At 48.4% G+C, this 13,485-nt stretch overlaps 1 non-coding gene across 1 annotated transcript; it reads left to right on the forward strand.

The window, feature by feature from the left end:
- The first annotated feature begins 4,025 nt into the window (after nt 1-4,025).
- Nucleotides 4,026-4,098, forward strand: Trnaa-cgc (transfer RNA alanine (anticodon CGC)). Its single transcript has one exon. It is a non-coding gene; the product is annotated as a tRNA-Ala (tRNA).
- Nucleotides 4,099-13,485: the final 9,387 nt, after the last annotated feature.

Below are 13,485 nucleotides of genomic sequence, written 5' to 3' on the forward strand. Positions count from 1 at the left end.
CAGACTTGGTACTGGCCTCCTTCATGTGGGTGATTCCCAGAGGAGCGAGGGGTGGGAGGTGGCAAGGATGAGGGGCTATTTTAGCTCTGCTTTTGGGCTCCTTGAATCATCTTTGATGGGGAGCTGGAGAAACTGGGGGAGGATAATGGATTAAGGTCATTCCATTTAAAGAGCTCACTTGGCCATAAGAAAGAAGTCTAATCATGACACCGCTAGGTTTCCAAACTGCAAGCAGTTGGCTTCCCCATCTGTTATAGGTTTAAAGTCCGAGGGTCGTGATATTTTAGGCTCTTTGAGAGCAAAGATCCAGGGCTTTGGATTCAGGCAGCCCTGGGTTCAAATCCCAGCTCTGCCATTTACTGCATGTTGAAAAGTGTGTAAATTGCTAAATGTCTGAGCCTTGGCTTCCTCACCTATGAAATGGCAGGTGGTAACCTGCCTTTCAGTCATTCTGAGGGTGGCAGACAGGGCCAATGAAGACGCCGAGGTCAGTACCTAAAGGAACGGTAGGTTTTCTCGGCCTCCCTGTGCCTTTCCTGGAAGGCTGCTCTCTCTTCCTTCTCTGGTTTCCTCCCAGCAACTGGGCCCCAAACAATCTCTCTGGTGTCATCCAACACCGACCTTCAAAATTCTATCTTAGGACAGATATTTTGCAGGGGCAACACTGGGTGACAGCCATCGACTGGAGCTGTGGCCTAGGAGAGTGCTCTATTCCTGTTGAAGGTCAATTCCCAAGTGTGCTCCGCGCCATTGTAACTAGTGCTCGTGGGCATTTCTTGGGGGAATTAAAACAAGAAGGAGGAGGAGGAGGAAGAGGAGATGATAACGACATTCTGTCCCCATATCAATGTGGGACATAGCTTTGTTTACTCTAACTTACTTTTTAGTGACACTCCGGCATCCTCCGGGTCTTTTCTCAACATGCTTTCCTTTAAATCATCTCAATTTATCCTCCTAAAATGCTTACTCACTTTCACAGGTGTGGAAAAGGGGTTCAGAGAGGTTAAGGGTCTTGACCAGCTGGTTCAGCTGAGCACTGTTGGAGCCATTGGTGCTCCCCAAGTCCAGATGCTCTTTTCTGGGCATCTGGAAGAAACGCCTTCATGTATCTCTTTCTGGCTAAACAACCACGGAATCTTATAAATCACGGCGTGAGCTCCTAGGATTACATTGCCCAACAATTGCATTTTCATGGCAATGAGAAAACCAGAGAAGAGACATGATTTATCTAAGAGTTGCAAAATTAGAAGGGGCAGAGCCCAAACGGACACCAGCCTACAAACCTCCGCCAGATTGCCTTCGCCTTATGCCCGGGGCTCACCTGTTTGGCTCAAGGTCCCCAGTCATCTTCTTTAATTACATCTTCCCTCCCTTCAATGCTAGAGTAATGCTGTCCAAGAGATCTTTCTGTGATGATGGGAATGTTCTATAGTTCTATATGGTAACCACTAACTACACGTGGCTATTGATCATTTGAAATGTATCTAGTGCAAAGAAGAAACTGAATTTTCAATGCTACTCAGTTGTAATGTGTTTACATTTCTATAGCCACATGTGGACAATGGTGACCATATTGGACAGGCCAACTGCGGAGGCCAGAAATCATATTGAATCTAGAGACCCAATGAGTGCAAACATTGTATGGGTAGAAGATCCTTTTAAAATTACAACCAAAGCCAACCTACCTGGACTTTGTTAGGGGCTAAATTCAGATTGCTCAAGCTGTTTTGTGCCCTTCCCTGGTGACGTCCTACCTGTTCTTTTAATCTAGGCTCAAGCCCACCCTCCTTCAGAGAGACCTGCAGCTTACCTCCCCCCACCAAGCAGAGGGAAGGGTTTCTTCCGTGGAACTCCCACATTCCTATAATCATCTCCAGATGGAGGAAGGCAGAGGGTTTCTGTTTGCTGAGGCCCTCTGTGAGGCAAGTGGATAAGACAGGAGAGAGTTTTCCTGGCGAGAGACAGATGTGCGGGGAGGTGGGGAGATAGTGGCTGGAGAAAGAAAGAGGAGGTAATTAGAGGAGAGGGGTAATGAGTGATTTAACCTTCTTCTCTATCTCCCCTACAAAACCTTCAGTTAAAGGGAGACTGTACAATCTATGGTGACACATGGGTAAACCTCACGATGTTGAGAGAGAAGAGTGAATTACATGCTACCCAATAAAAACACCCAACATACTAGGAATAAGGGACATCTATAAAAATAAAAACTCAGAGCAAACATCATATTCAACGATGAAAGACTGAATGCTTTCCCCCTAAGATCAGGAGCAAGAAAAGGATGCCTCCTTTTGCCCCTTCTATTCTACATTGTACTAGAAAATTCTTGCCAGGAAAATTAAGCAAGAATAAAAAAAAAATAAATAAAAGGCAATCAGTTTGGAAAGGAGGAAGTGAAACTATCTCTATTTGCAGTTGACATCATCTTGTACAGAGAAGATTCTAACCAATCCACCAAAAAGTCATTACAACTATGGCATAAGTTCAAACAAGGTTGCAAGACACAATATCCCCAAACCAGCTGTATCTGTTCTAAATGTTGACAAGGGGGAAATCAAGAATGAAATCAAGAAAACAATTTTATTTATAATAGCATCAAAATAATAAAACTCTTAGGAATAAATTTAACCAAAGAAGTGTAAGACTTTTCCATTGGAAGACAACAAAACACTAATGAAATAAATGAGAGAAAACCTAAATCAGTGAAAAGACATCCCATGTTCATAGTCTGGAAGATTTAGTATTTTTAAGAGGGTAACAATACTCTACAAATCTACAGGTTGAATGCAATCCCTATCAAAATATCAACTAAATTCTTTGCAGAAACCAACAAAGTGATCCTAACATGGAAATTCAATGGACTCAACATAGTCAAAATAACCTTCAAAAAGAAGAACAAAGTTAGAGGACTCCAAATTCCTGATTTCAAAACTTGCTACAAAGTTTCAGAAATTGAGACACCATGGAACTGGCATAAGGGTGGACACACAGACCCTTGGACAGAATTGAAAGTCCAGAAATAAATCTTTGCATTTTTTTTTAAAGAAAGAGTGAGAGGGGAGAGAGAGAGAGAATTTTAATATTTATTTTTTAGTATTTGGCGGACACAACATCTTTGTCTGTATGTGGTGCTGAAGATCGAACCCGGGCCACACGCATGCCAGGCAAGCGTGCTACCGCTTGAGCCACATCCCCAGCCCCAAACCTTTGCATTTCCGATCAATTGGTTTTCTAGAAGGGAGTCAATTCAATTGAACAGATGGTGGTCGGACAACTGGATAGCCACACGCAAACAAAACAGAACAAATAGCAACAACAAAACAAAGCTGGACCATAAACAAAGATTAATTCAAAATGGATTCAAGACCTAAATGGAAGAGCTAAAACTATAAAACTCTTAGAAGAAAACACAGGTGTAAAACTGCATGACCTTGGATCAGTTGATCATCTCTCAGATATAATACCCAAAGTACAAGCAACAAAAGGAAAAAGCAGACACATTAGACATGGAAATGAACAACATTTTGCTTCAAAGATGTCAAGAGAGTGAATACAACCCACGACGCGGGAGAAAATTTTCACAACTCATCTATCTGATGAGAGACTAGAGTCTAGAATATACAAAGAGCTATCACAACTCAATAATAAAAAGGTAAGCGATCATTTAAAATAGACAAAGGATCTGAGTAGATGTTTCTCCAAAGATAAACAAATGACCATGTTTAAACAAATGACATGAAAAGATGCTCAACCTAGAGAGAGAAAGGAGATGAGTCAAGGTCTAGAGGGAATGTGGCTGATTGGAGGATGGAAGTGCTCTTTGGGGTGGGTGATGAAAATGTTCTAAATGGATGATGGTGATAAATGCACAATTTTGAATATTCTGGAAGCCATTGAATTTTATGTTTTAAATAGGTGACTTGAAGAGTATATAAATTATATCTCAATAAAGCTGTTTCTAAAAAGCAAGATGCATATGGACACATACAACACATCATTGATATAAAAATACTGAAAATGCTTCTGGGGATATGGCTCAGTTGGTAGAGTGCTTGCCTCGCATGCACAAGGCCCTGGGTTCAATTCCCAGCACCACCAAAAACAAAAAAATGAAAAAATGCAAATATCACTATTGTTCAGGAACACACACGAATGCAGTAGAGGCACGGAGACCAGCATGTGAATGAATAATAAGAACACAAACTAGGAAGGCTGTGGCAAACCCAGGAGGGGATGGTTAGTGTGCAAGGGAGACCACCAAGTGGGTGGAGAAACATTTAATTCTTAAGCTTGACGTTGGAACACAGATATTCTTGCTATTATGTCTACACCTTGTTTATTAGCTTTTAATTCTTTGTGGAAAATTTTCATGGCCGTTTCCCAATGTTTTAGGAGCTGGACATGTGTCTTTGATATAGTAAGGTGGGAGACTGGCCTCAGGGGCCCCTGGACTGGGCGAGCACAGTGCTGGACGGAGGACAGCCATCCCCTGCAGGTTCCCTGAATCGAATCCAGCCACCTCCAGGACCATCTCCAGAACATCCTTCCTCCTGGCTGGTGGCCTGCAGCAGTAGCTTAGCCGTACAGCCAGAGAGCCCTGGTTTGAATCTCCACTGGGAGCCTGCTCCTCAGCAGCATGGCCTCTGGCAAATTGCTTCGCTTCTTTGAGCTTTGCTTTTTTATTAGTTAAATGGGAATAATACCACCTACCCCTCAAAACTGGGGCTGACTGAATGGGAAAGGTAAGGTCTCCTCTGGTGCCTGGTGGGTCCCGTCTGCTGCTGATGCTGCAGAAGCTGGGCTCTCCCTGCTCGTCTCAGGGAGGCAGGCTGTGCTGGGTCCTATACTCCTGGGCATGCTGTACCAGGGGCCAGGAGTGAATACTGGCTGAGGGGACTGACTTGTAGAGCCCCATCTTCCCTCCTCCCTTCCTAGCTGCTTTGAAAAGCAAAGCGAACAAAAGGCCCCCAAAGACAGCTCCCTTCACTACTCCTAAAACCAAAGCAAGCAATATATATAAATAAGCTGGCTCTGTCCTTCTCCAAGGGTCTTTTTTTGTATCCCCAGCTGTTCATCAGCTGCTGGAGGCTCCTAGGGCAGGGCCAGCCCCCAGGGGCCCGGGGATAGGATGATGGGGGTAGGGGTGGGTATCTGTATGGAAGCTTCCTTCCTATGGGGGAAGCTCCCTCTACTTTTCTTGGAGACTGGAAGGTTGGATGCCTTGACCCAGGCCCTCAGCAGTAAGATCCAGGCACATCTAGGGGAGAGCCGGACCTCAGAAACTGGGCCTGAGAACCAGGCAGGCCAATGGTATTGGGGTTGCATTGTAGCTGAGCAGGGGAGATAGAAATCCCGCTGTGCATAGGGGCTGCTGCGGAACCGCTACCCTGGATGCCATTCTCTACATTGAACAGAACACAGGAAGTGCATCCTCTGAGCTCTGGGCTCTGAAGCCTCCTCCTCCAATGTCAGTCCCGGCACAGGGTTCTCAGTGGTAGGCCATTCCTCTGCTCCCTCAGGGACTTGGCTGGTTTGTTTGTAAGGGCAGAGGTCCCTGTGCCTGGTTCAGGTCTCTGCAGCATCCAACAACATTCTGTGGCTAGTGAGAAAGGAGCAGGGAGGAAGAGCCCTTTGGGGCCTGTGGGCTCTGTCCTGGCCATGGGGAGACCCCAGGCACAGGGCCTCATGTGGCATGGACGCAGGCCAGACCTCAGGCCTCCCTCCCTTCAGGCAACCTACCGTGGCCCCGCTGTCCTACTGTGGTGACCCAGCTGGAAGTGATATAGCACTGTGGCCTCTGCATGGTCCTCTGGGATCCCTTGTGGCCACATCCGTCCAGTGAGTGACCTTACTAACCTATGGTCTAGGACAGGGCAGGACAGAAGGGAATGGGTGGCTTTGGGAACCAAGGGAAAAGTGACAATCAATTCTCTCCACCCTGAGCTCTTTTTTTTCTGATATCTAGTGGGCCACTCTCCTACCCACACAAATGAGGGTCCTGTAGAAATCAGGGTCCAGGGCTACCACCGAGCCTTCTCTATAACCTCTTGGGAGCCATAGCTGACTGCCCATGGCAACTGCCCTCCTCCCACCCATCCTCCACCCTGCTGCCAAGGCTACCTCTCTAACAATCCAGTGGGAACATACAGACCAGCCTTGTCCATCCTACCTACCAGCTCCTCCCACTGTGGCCCACTTTAACACCACGCCCTGTTCCTGCCTAGTGCAGCGCCTCCCCAGGCTCCTGCGGGAGCAGCCTCCACCATTCCCCACTGTCTCACATGGGCCTGCTTCCCTCAACACATCACCCGCAGAGCATCTGCAGACGCTCTAGCTTCTAGGCAAAGACTTGAGGCATTATCAGGGAGGGAAGGAAGGAAGGAAGGAAGGAAGGAAAGGAGGTGGGCAGAGGCAGGGAGGGAGGGAAGGAAGGAAGGAATCCTTCAGCTCTGTTGGGGGATCCAGAGTGGCTCCAGCAAAGGTCTTTCTGCAGAGCAGGGTGGTGAGCGCCTCCATCTGAACAGCCGCCACTGGGCCTGTCACTGGGCCCCCTGGGAGCTGGGACCCACTCTGGGGCTGCTCCCTGAGTTCCACAGGAGGCAGGGAAGAGGGAGGGAGCGCTGGGAGCTTGTGGGGGTGGAGGGCGGAGAGAGACAAAGACAGCAGGAGCAGAGGGAAGTGGAAATGGGGCAGAGGCGTGCTGCTTAGCAACCACACAAGAAAATTAGAGAAGTGACAGGACCATTAAAAAAAAAAAAAGAACCCCAAACTTCTCACACGCCCACGCCTGCTAAGCTTGTTGTGGCGTTCGGCTCCGCGTCGGTGAGAATTTGCAGGGCTCCTGTGGGAGTGAGCACCCTTGTTGAGGAAGCCCCGCCATCTTGGTTGATGTGCAGGAACCAGTTCCTCACCAGCTTGATGGGCAGCTCTCTGGAGGGCCCTGGAGGGAGGGTGGGAAGTCCTGCAGGAGACCCCAAACCCTCCCCTTTGCCGGTCTCACCTTTTCTCTAGCTGTCAGCTCTTCCTCCTCAGCCTACCAACATCTAGAAGAGAAAGGAAGGTGTCCAGGGGTTTTGCCCTCACCCCATCTTTTCCCCAGAATCCCACTCCCAGCCCCAACCCTGCTCTTTCCTTCCCACTGAGAATCTTCCCTTGCTTTTCTTTCTTAATTTGATTTTCTCTGGCTCTGAATCGAGATCAAAGAGGAAATTCTTTCCAGTCTTTTAGGAATAATTCCCAGAGTCTCCCACTAGCAGATGCATACATAATGATCATAATTATTTTAAAAGAACTCTTTCTTGCTCCCTCGCCCTCTTCTTTCTCGTCTCTCCTGCAGGCTTGAGGAAGGGAGACTCAAGAGTGTCCTTGAGGTTGCAGGCGGACCAGCATCCATCGAATTCTTCCAGCCGAGGTGGGAGACGCACCCGCTCTCTCACGGAGCGTGAGAGAATTGCAGATGGTACAGGCAGCTACCTGCTGGCATTAAACCCAACTGAATCACCCAGTGGGAAAGTTACTCCCTTTCTAATTTGTTTTCAACTGTTTTAATTTCATTGAGTCTCAAGTTGGTGCTGGATAAGTCACTAACTCCTCCTGGTGTATCTTAACCTTCTTTTTATTGATACCTACCATGGACCTCAGGTTGGAGCCCAAAGCAGCTAGGTTACTCTGTGCTGCACGTATAATTTTGCAGACCATGAAAGGTTTTTTTTTTTTTGGTCATGGATGATCCTTTTTTAAAAAACAAGTAATTAACAAAGGCTTAGAGAAGAGCCCAGATGTCAGCCGCTGATCAAGGAACCTGGCTTCTGCCCAGCAGGCTGTGGGGGTCAGGTTCAGAGAAGCATCTTCTTTGAAGCCAGCTGGTCCAGTTGGTCAGCGGCTGGCACTGAGGCATCTTTAGATGACAGTTTTTAATTTTTGTCAGAGATGGTTGGCCTGGCTTCACAGCTCTGTGGTAGCCTCTTCTGCTCCCTGGGATTTCAGAGGTTGAGGACTGATGTCCACTCTGGGGCACAAGGCCAGAGAGTGGGTGGCTGCAGAAGACACCTCTTTTTTTTTTGGTAGCTGTGCCTGATTACCCTCTGGGCAACCTGTTTACTCCTTTCACATCTGGGGTTGGAGTGGAATGACCCCCCCCCCCCCGCCCCGGCTCTAGGGCCTGTCCCTTTCTGGACATTCTGTTCCATCCATAGCAATGGGTGGGTTCAGGGCTGGGCAGTGAGATGCACAGAGATTTCCTGAGAATGCCAGGACTGGCTCTTTCCCACTGACTTTGAAACCAAGAGGATGAGGTGCCCCTGCAGCCATTTCTGCCACCTTGGGGACGGAGCAAACAGCGAGGGAACTGGGCTGAGAAACCGGGATAGAGAAACCCAATCCTGATGGTATCATTTCCATCCCTTGATCCAGCTGTGCCTGAAGCTAGGCTCTACCCTTGGCCGCCTTTAGAGTTATCCACTGAGCCAATAAATTCCCTTTTCATGTAATCCAGCGAGGATCGCTGTTTCGGTCACTGGCAACCACAGAAGTCTTAACTGATGAAATGGCTCAATGCAAATCCTTGGCCACCGAGAGACAAAGAACTCCGAGGGCGTGTTCAACCGACATGGGCGAGTGGCATTGTCACCATACGTGAACGCGGTCATAGGAAGAGCTACCATCGTAAGGAGAAAGCTCCGAATCTTAGATGATCATATCCCAGGCACAGGCTAAGTGCCAGGCACGTGATGACTTAACTCATGTAGGCCCTGCAACAATCCTACGGTGCAGATCTAGTTTTACCAGCATGGTATAGATGAGAAACCTGAGGCTCAAGGACCCTCTGTGCACTTCAGCAGCAGATGGGGCTGGGTCCCTGAGACTCACTTGTCCCCAGTGTTCTTCTGTGGTAAACAAGTAGAACACAAAGCTCTAACAAAGTGTGTGCTTGTGAGGGGTGTGGCTGTCAGGTGGCACACAGGATGCTTATGTCCCAGGAGACTTATGTGGAGGCTACCCGTAGGAGTGGCATGGAACCCAGCTTGCTTGGCTGTCTGGGGGCCCTGCAGAAGAATCAAGTTCTTTCTTGTCCCTGCTCAGAGACAGGCAGAAAAGACCCTGGCACGAGACCAGAACATATTAAGTGCAAATTAGCTGTGTGACTTTGGATGAATCATTTCATCTTTCTGAGACCCTCTGGAAGGTGGAGACCTCAGTCCAGGCCATGTGGCTGGAGCATCCTATGGAAGGTGATTTGAAAAATAAGAAGAGGGGGTGCAGGAAGGGGGCGGGTGCTGGGAGCCATTAGCCAAGTAAGTATGACAATTTCCTTGCCAGCGTACCCCATGTTGCAGTGACATTGAATGTACTTAACCTTGCTCAAGGACCAAGGCAGATTAGGGTGTTCCCGGTTTTAAGATAATCTTGTTTAGGGCGTTCCCAGTTTAGGTTCCAGGTTTAAGGTTTAAGATTATTCCTGCTGGGAATAGGGCGTATCCTGCTGCCTGAGTTCCCCTTGAGTTCTCACGGGATTCAGACAGTATATTTTGGAGATAGAAGCCCAGTGGAGGTGAATTTGGGCAGAGAACGTGGATTTGGGAAGAGAACGTGGATTTCCCCAGAACGTGATTGTAGACGGCTGGTGTGAGTTCGGGAATAAAGAATTGCTGTTTGAATCTACAAGCTGTGTGGTGGCTCGTGATTGTGTGCCCAGCCAGACTGCGGCATTTGTGCCCAGCCAGACATTGGCAGGCGGGGATGTCCCTCGACTCCCCAGAAGTGAATGGGCAGGTGTGGACAGATGGAAGACGATGACCCACACCTCCTCCTCCCTGCCCAGGGCTGGGATGAGGCAGGTCAAGTGGTGACCTGAAAGGAACCTTTCTGTCCCCAAAGCAGAGAGAGATAAGAACTGTGAAGCAGAGAAGCGGGTGCTGCTACAGGCGCTGGGGAGTTTATTTTTACCCTGTTATCTCTATACTGAAATGTCAGGCTTGGAGCCGCCTCTCTCACGCTGTCTCCCTGCTCCCCCCAGAGTGGCAACGCAGCCTGGAAACAGGCCCCCTCTCCTCCTCTGCTTCCTCTGCCTTTCCATGAGAGTCACAGTGCTATGGTGACGGGAGGCATGGAAACACGGGAAGAGAGAAGTGGGAGGAGAGACCTTTTATTTGGGTTTTGGGGTGGGTTTACTTCCTCCCAGGGGCCAAGGATGCAGAGGAGGCCCTCTGCTCTGTCGGGCACCTACTGCAAGGTTTGTCCCGTGGGCTCTTTATGTTGCAAGACATGAATTCCCACCTAAAACTGTGGTTTTTATAACCAAGAACATCGAACTGGCCAAGGCTACTAAAATATCCAGCAATGGTCAGGCTGCAGGTAAGGTTTGATCCTGGACCTCAGGACAGTGACGAGGATTCCAGTTCTCTATCTTTTGCCCTGCCTTCCGTGTGATTGGCATTATCCTCAGGAGTCACGCTGTGCTTCCCCACACCCCCTAACAGTTCTGGAATCTTCCCCTTGGTCACAAATAGCTGCAGTGATTCTAAACTCCACATCCTCATTCTGGAGGCTCCCGGGGAAAGACAGGAAGTGTGTTTTGTCAGCAGCCTGTTGGCAATCTCTTCTTGAGTTTCACTGCCTCTGATTGAGTTCTGGGCCCATCCCCGAGCCAGTCACTTCAGTGTGGGGGCAGAAGGTGAAAAACACTTCTGAGTAGCAAGAGCCAAACCATATTCCCCAAAACAGGGAAGCAGTGATTCCCTGGAGGAAATGTGGGGTGATGCATCCAGAAGGTGGGGAGCAGATGCCGAGCTACAAGCACGAGCCCGTCCTGTGGTTGATTCACATTTTACTTGCATCTTCTCGGGCCCAGGAAACCTCCGAGACAGGAGGCACTGTTCTTTCTTACCCAGAAATAGGCTGACATTGACATCTTCCCTTTCCAGATGTCAGTTTATTTGGGGTTCTGAGTGCTAAGAATCCCAAGTCGGTCCTTTTCAAAATTTCACTGGTCTATAGAATCTCCCCCAGGTGGACAGGTAGGTTCTGGCTGAAGGGAAACACGTTTGCCTGTGGAAAGCTTCCTGCATTCAAAATAAAATCCACACTGTACCCGCTGGCCAACCGACCACTTGCCCTCTTGGTCATGTTTAGCCACACTTGCTGCTTATTATTCCTTAAATGAGCCAATTGCCGCGGAGCCTCAGAACCCTCCAAGTGCTCTTTCTCTCTGTCCAGAATGCTCTGGACGCATTCGGGCTCTGTTTAAATGTCACAGCCTCCAACGGGTCTTGGATCAGCCAAGCAGGTCAGGCACCTGAAATTGCCGTGTGCATCGATGGTTCGAGGCTCTCTTTCCCTCCTCTAGACTGTCAGCACCGTGAAGCGGGGATTGTGTTTAGCCCCAACCACGCGCATGGCCTCCAAATCCTGGATCTATGTCTGCTACATTGTAGCTTCTCAGTATTTGTTGAATAACCGAGTGAAAATTCCTCTTGAATGGCCTTAGGAACTTTTTTAGGGTGGGGCCGTTTCTGATGCTTTTGTTGGCTTTCGTTGGGTGCCTACGAAAATGCTGGGCATAACAGAAATAAAACAGCCACATTTTTCAAAGGAAGGAATGGAAGCTCTCTGCTGAAGGGAGTTGCTAGAGGTTGTACCGTATTGGCAGGTGCTGAGTGCTTCTTTGAGGAATTCTCTTAACAAAGCCATTGCGTGTGAGCATCTGGAGGCACGGAACTGCAGAAGGGAACGTGGTGCCGTCTTTCTATACAGATTTCTGAGTACGGTGGCAGCACCACCATGTACCAGTAAAAGTCAGAAAAATGACATGTGAGGATGACATTGTTTACACCTTCACTCAACGAGGCAACTGAGATGAGTGCCCTATGAGAAAAAGGATATTTAACCACATCTATTGCAGACCCACAGGTCAAGGCCAAAGCCTCCATGTGCCAATCACCTGGTGGAATCCCCAACTTCTCTGTGGACACGAACTCTCCCTGAGACATTCTTGCTTATCCTCAGGACAATTGGGTGAGGGTATGGGTGTCCCAGAGCACCTCATGGAAACTCAAAAATATGCCACCTACCTACAGCCATCAGTCATCTCTATGCTCAACAGACAACACACCATCTGTGGTATCTGATGTGCGTGGTCCTTCTCTGTCCCCACATCCAGGCCCATTCCTCTCTCTGCTCTTTCAAAGGGCACCTTGACCTTTTCTGTACAGAAATCTCCATCATTAGTGATAGATAATATCTTTATTTAGGCAATGATTTGATTAATATTCACCTACCTCACTGGACTCCAGACTTCTTAAGGGCAGGGACGGCTCTTTTTAGCTGGATTGGGTGCTCCAGCCTGGCACCTAACACACAGATGGCCTTGTACATACTTTCAGCTCAGGATCAGAGGCTGAATTTTTTTCACTGTTAATCATACCTGTCACCTAGTCACCACCTGGCCCTAGAGTACTGTCTGGCATAGGAGAGAAGGTCAACAGAAAACAGGAGAGAAAGTAAATAAATGGACACTATTCTTTTCCTTCTTGGAGAGGGAGCATGGTTGAGGGGAAGCTATAATTAACCAGTAAATCGTACCAAGCCCAACAGTTTCACCCAAGTCCCTTCCCTCAGGCTGAGTAGGTCTGGTTCTCAGGCTCACTAACCCAACATGCTAGCAAAGGGAGCAGCTTCCGGCACAATCTAAACTAGTTCTCTGGAGAGGCTTCACCTTTGGACTTCAGTGCAACAAGTTCTGGGTTAGATATTTAAAGTTTAAGTGGGTCACAGCTCCTGGTCCTTATCACACACCCTTGAAAAACACAACAAAACAAACACCCAGGAATGGTATGGTACTTTGAGAGACAACCTGGCCCCAGTCTCTGCCTCCAGGTCAGGAAGATACTGGAGAGAAAGGGATTTTTCTTCTCCTTAGCCACACCCTCCTCCTTCCTGGGGGACATCTGAATCCTAATGGGGTCTCCTTGCATCTGATGTTTCACCAACCAAGGGCTCAAGTGTTTTTTTGTGGATCCTTGGGAGAGACAAAGGGATCATAGACCTGTTATTCCATCACCAATCCAAAAATCAAGCCCCCCAAACCATACTGAGATACCACCAGCATCCAAACATGCCTGGTGTCAGAGCCACAACCCAAGTAGCTCACCCTTGAACCCTTCCCCTTTCGGAGCCAGAAGAAAAGGCAGAGGGATTCACGGGTCATCTCTTGAGTTGTAGGCTCTGGCTTGTGCCCCAGGATGAGCTCATTTCTTATTCTTAGAGACCAGACTCAAATTAAACAAACAGTTCCTATAAATAGAGCGGGGATACGCTGGGCTCAGTGTCACTGAAAGGTCCTTTTCACGGGGACAGACTCACTGCATGGATGTTCTCGGGTTACCCCGGTACTACGTGTGGCAGGGTTGTACCTTTTCAAGTGTTGTCCAGGAGGGAGAAAATAAAGCAGGTGAGTCAGACACTGGGATTTGGCCTGATTCTGTTGTC

Source organism: Marmota monax, unplaced genomic scaffold, assembly GCF_021218885.2.
Source record: "Marmota monax isolate L192 unplaced genomic scaffold, Marmota_monax_Labrador192_F-V1.1 WCK01_AAM20220418_F8-fsc00035, whole genome shotgun sequence".
Taxonomy (NCBI): Eukaryota; Metazoa; Chordata; class Mammalia; order Rodentia; family Sciuridae; genus Marmota; species Marmota monax.